The following is a 6,000-nucleotide window of genomic DNA, read 5'->3' as shown; positions in this document are numbered from 1 at the left end:
AGATTGAGCCCTCTGATTCCTACTGTATTAAAATGTATTGTATTTTGTACTGCCCACCCTCAAGTTATAAAGCGCTGGGTAAACTATCGGCGCTATATAAATCCTATAGAACAATAATATACATACACACTTTAAGAATAATGGTATTTATAATAGTTGCACATTTTTTTTTTTTGGCAAAAAAAAAAAAAAATGCATGCTTTTTCTTTTTTAAAAGTGAACTTCTCCTTAAACTGCAAAAATCATTTGGATGGGAAGTGTACCCCAGATGCAGGCACAGCAATAACAGACCCCCCCTGTAATGTTCGGACATGATCCATGCAATGCACACAGTAGGATGGCAGCTACAGGGTGAGAACATCCAATGATCCTCACCGCCTGCCAAACCGCTCTGAAATCCCAGCAATCGCACCATCTACTTTTCAATGGCATTTACTGTCCATACTACTTCTCCCCCCAGCATGTGAAGAGCGACAAAATAAAGCATCGTTCTTCTGGAGTCATCTATATTAATCTCCTGCACTGGGGGGAGAACGATTGTCATTGAATTTTGGATCTAAACGCTCAGGACTTGTTCACATGTGCTTCAGCCTATAGAAGGGTGAAATGTGCAACAAACTTATGCAAAGCATTTTTTGATGCTTTGGACATTCCTTTGTTAATGGAATATAAAATGATTACTTCCCCACATCAAACAATTCCATGCAGTACTTACTAGAATTCTTTAGGCGACTGATGGTGAAGCTCCTGCAGGTGTCTTCTGTCCCAGATTTCTTCACAGCAACTCCCTCTGTCCTGTCCGCACCTTCTACTGTGCACGAGGCACATGGGCGTGGTATAAATACTGCTGGAGTGGGCGGGGAATTCATGCTGCCGACATGGGCAGGGAATAAATGCTTTTTTATGCTCCTAAAGCAGCTCTACTGCAGGTTATGGAATGTGCACAATGTGTAAGTATTTTAGAGAAGCGTTCAGGGGCATATAAAAAAATAAAAAATTGAAAAATTCCCCAAACCTGCATTCAGGAGTTATCCAGCGCAATTTACGCCTGTATGTGCATAAACATGGGCATATGCACATTACATTTATTCTAATGGCTAGAATAAATTTGAAATAAATAGAATACATTTTGAAATTTAGATGAGTTTACACTCATCTAAAATGCCGTACTCGCATACGTACGCACGAAAAAAAAACACACAAGTGAGGCATTTTCTTCTGCCATATTCTGGAAGGAAAAAAAAAAAAATGCAGCATACAGTATTTTCATATGCCAGTGTGCACGAGGGGAAAATGTCTAAAGCTGGCCATACATTGAGTCCAATTTCGAAAATCTTATCCAAGAATGCTCGTACGAATTTCGCACCATTAGTGGGCTGCAGCAACAGCCGATATTCGTGCGCTCATCGAATTTTAGTGATCGAGCAGGTTGGAAATATTTTGAAAAACAACGATTTTCTAATCAATGATGGGAGAATCGTGCAAGAAATATAATCAAAAAAGAAATGTGCATGATTGCAAGTGTATCACTACTCCCATAGGAGCTGCTTAACCACTTTACCACTAGCCACTGTGCTGCTACTGCGGCACAGTGGCTCGTTATCGTCCAGCGACGTAGACCTACATCGCTGGACTCCTCCCCCTGTAGGCGGCGCTCCCGCTGTTTTCATTCACAGGGGGAGTCGGGCCAGGGGAGGAGCGGCGGCGATCGCCGCTGCTCTGCCCCGATCGTCGGGAAATCCAGTTTGGAGATCCGCCCGCTTGTGTAAACAGAGCGGGCGGATCTCCTAAGTGACAGGGAGTGACAGATCGCAGTGTTCAGCATAGCTGAACCTGCAATCTGTCCCTGGCTCACTCAGTCACCTCCCCCCCCCCTCCCCCACACACGTGAGTAAGCACCAGGGATACATTAACCCCTCCCTCTCCAATAAAGTTAACCCCTTCCCCGCCAGTGTCATTTTTACAGTAACAGTGCATATTTATAGCACTGATTACAGCAGTTATGTCACTGGTCCCCTTAAAAGTGTCAAAAATGTCAGTCAAGGGTCCGATCTGTCCGCCGCAATGTCGCAGTCCCACAAAAAAAAAAAAAAAAAAAAAAAAAAAAAAAAAAAATCGCAGATCGCCGCCATTACTCGTTAAAAAAAAACCCACCAAAAATGACATAAATCTTTCCCTTTGTTAGTAAACGCAATAACTTTTGCACAAACCAATCAAAATACGCTTATTGCGATTTTTTTTACCAAACATGGGTAGCAGAAAACAAATTGGCCAAAAATTGTAAAAAAAAAATAGTTTTTTACATCTTTTCATATTTCATATAAAAAAAATTAGAAAAATATTGTTATTTTCTCAAAATAAACGCTCTTTTTTTGTTTATAGCGCAAAAAGTAAAAATCGCACAGGTGATCAAATACCACCAAAAGAAAGCTCTGTTTGTGGGAAAAAAAGGACGTCAATTTCGTTTGGGTACGGCGTCGCACGACCGCGCAATTGTCAGTTAAAGTCGCACAGCGCCGAATCGCAAAAAGTGGCCCAGACGTAAGACAGCAAAATGCTCTAGTGGTAAAGTGGTTAAAGATCAAAATTTATTGTAGCACCCTACAGGTAGGTGCTAGGTAAATGCATAGTGGGCCTTGTCTGTCTAACAGCAGGACCATGGTTTCTTTTTTTCGTGCCATGGCTTCCAGGTGTGTCTGCTGAGAGGGGAGTCTCCCCACTGGCTCTGTGAGAGGTTTCTCATAGGGCAGTGGAGGAAACCCAATCAGGGACACATTCAAGCTTTTAAATACCCCAGAAGGCAGATTCTGCCGCAGAGGATTCTGGGAGGGGGTATAAGTTTGAGGGGAGTGCGTGACCGGGAAGCAGAGTCCCAGGAGGGAGAGTACGGCTGTCACTCCTCCTGTCAGAGGAAGCGGATGTCTCTGGGTGCTGCCTGAGAATCCAGAGTTGAGCTGAAGGGGATCCGGTGTGCCGAGAACCAGCGGAGAGAAAGAGAGGGGTCCAGTCCCAGGAAAGCCTACAAAGGTTGTGAGTACTGAGGATTGCCCCTGGGGGTCTGCCTAGTGTCAGAGGGGCCCACTCCGGAGAAGGTTCTGGGATCCAAGTGTCAGCTAGCTGTAAAGGGGGTACCTAGGTAGAGGACCCTGAAGTGTTCAAGGGGGCGCCTGCAGTTTGGGCCCTGAAGAGTCAGTGTACAGTGTGGAGTGTTTAAGAAAAAAAAAAAAAAATCCCCTCTGGGTGATCTCTGTACATTGCAAGGATTTTAACCACTTAAACCCCGGAAGATTTTACCCCCTTCCTGACCAGGGCCTATTTTGCAATTCGGTACTGCGTGACTTTAACGGTCAATTGTGCGGTCGTGCAACGCTGTACCTAAACTAATTAGATGTCCTTTTTTTTCCCACAAACAGATCTTTCTTTTGGTGGTATTTGATCATCTGTGCGATTTTTTGATCATGCGCTATAAACAAAAAAAAAAAAAAAAAGCGTAAATTTTGCAAAAATAACAATATTTTTCAAACATTTTAATATGAAATTCCCAAAAAAAAGGAAAAAAATCTAAATTTTTTAACATATTAGGCCAATTTGTTTTATGCTACATATTTTTGGTAGAAAAAAAAAAAATCTCAAAAAGCGTATTTTGATTGGTTTGCGCAAAAGTTATTGCATCTACTAACTAAGGGAAAGATTTTTGTAATTTTTGTTGTTTTTTTTTTAACGCGTAATGGCAGCGATCTGCGATTTTTTTTTGCGGGACTGCGACATTGCGGACAGATCGGACCCTTGACTGTCAGTTTTGACACTTTTGGGGTTACCAGTGACATTACTACAGTAACCAGTGCTATACATATGCACTGTTACTGTAAAAGGACACTGGCAGAGAATGGGTTAACTTTTTTAGAGAAGGAGGGGTTGTGTGTCCCTAGGGGCGTGCTTCTAACTGATTGGCTGTGGCTTGAGGTGTAGGAACAGTGATCAACGGTCCTACATAGTAGAACCGTATGATCACTATTCTTACACAGGGTAGAATGACAGGCAGCTTGTTTACATTAGCCGCCTGCCTTTCTCCTGCTCTAACGGACGATCGCAAGTGCCTGGCGGACATTGGGTCTGCCGGGCACACGTGCGGGGGGGGAGTCCGTGACCGAGCGGGAGTGCGTCTCGCTCCCCAGAGCTTCACAGGCTAGTGACGTACCCATACGTCACTTTGCCTGTGAGGGGCTGACCACCGCAGTATATGTACTTGCGGCGGTCGGCAAGTGGTTAACTGTTCCTGCAGTGCCATTACTCCAGTCAATTTCCGGATATTTAAAATCAATGCAGCACAGAGCTATGCTGTTTTGTAAAAGGGTCCTATAATACTTTGGTTTGATTCCAATGAGATTTTGGCCTCATAGAACATGCAGACCAAATCCAAAACACAACCAAGTTGCAATTAGTTGCACTGAAAATTGGATCAAATTGCAGCCGCAGGAAGGTGAACCTAGCATAATCTTGCAGAACATCATGAGCAAACATTTAGCCCCCATTCACACTGGGGCGACGCTACTTCGCACCGCGACCTCCGAGGTCGCGGTGCGAGCAGCGCGCCGCTACCTCGGAGCGGCCGCCACGGACTTCATAACATTGAAGTCTATGGCGGTCGCCTCCTGGTCGCCCCAAAGAAGCTCCGGACCCTTTTTCCTATGGGAGGCGACCTGCGGCGACCTGTGAGGCGACCAGGTCGCCTCACAGGTCGCCCCAGTGTGAACGGGGGCTTATACAACTCCCACAGTGAAGTTTATTCACACCACCAAAAATAACGAGTTCAGCTGCACAAAATTTTGGAAAGTTTACAACTTTGAGTTCCAAATAACTGACTCTCCAGAAACACACATATGCACTCTGGTCAATACAATCCGCAGGCATTGCACAGGTTTTCATTTAAATTGTATTTTTTTTCTTGCACAGTTTGGCCACCAGGTGGAAGCGTTCTCCTTACTATGACTATCCACGATTAAAGGGACTCCATCAGCCACCATTGCTGGAAAAAGTGTGTGATTTTGAATAAAGCAAAAAAAAGAAAAGGTTTTCCAGGCATTGGGCCTGATGTGGGTCTGCCATTGTTACCGGTTACCTCTCCAGCCCATGTGAGCTGTGACCCCAGGTGTGGGAACTGAGACAATGACAATTCGGGCATCTTTGGTTTGGTTGTTTTATTGTATTTAGGGGATGGGAGAAGGGAATGAGTGGGATACTCCTCTGGCTCAACTAGGTACACTTTTGGGACTCTTTTGGCAAAATGCCTGTTAGCGCTGTCTTGACGCCAGCCGACGCTTCCTGACGCTTGAATACACTAATATAACTCTGCAAGCTGTGCTGGAACCTCGACTTTAATTCAGAAGATCCAGGACTGTAGAACACTTGACTCCTGACACTGCTTTACTCCAAAAGTCACTGAACAGCTCCCTCCAGCCCTGCACTAGCTCTTTGTGAATTCCTGTGATACTGCAATACCGTGCACTAAAGCCCCATACACACGTACCGATCGTCGGCCGACTGATCGGCCGTCTTTTGTCCACGGGCTGTCGGTGTCTGTTGAAAAGTGCAAAGACAGCACAAGAATTTTGTCCGCCGACTACAGCCGACTGCAGAAGTGATGTCATGTGATGGTTAACTTTCCCTGTGTTTTTTCTTTTCTGAGCATGCCCAGTCTTGCAAATCTGCGGTCTGTCGGCCGAATTCTGTACTGACTGGCGAACAATCGGCCGCTCTGGTGTCAGCATACAAAAATTTTAATGCTTGCATGAAAGATTCTTGTCGGCAGAATGTGCGCTGACATCTGTCGGAGGCACCATACTAACAAGCGTACAATCGGCAGATCTTTCGTCCGCCGACGTTTGTATGCCGACGATCGGTACGTGTGTACGGGCCCTTACTCTTCAGGGCCCAAAACTGCAGGCGTCCCCTTTACACTTCAGGGTCCTCAACCTAGGTCCCCTCTAATACTTCAGGGTC

The sequence above is a fragment of the Pelophylax lessonae genome (genome assembly GCF_965119305.1).
Source record: "Pelophylax lessonae genome assembly, chromosome: 2".
Taxonomy (NCBI): domain Eukaryota; kingdom Metazoa; phylum Chordata; class Amphibia; order Anura; family Ranidae; genus Pelophylax; species Pelophylax lessonae.
Note: the sequence above shows the minus strand (reverse complement) of the source record.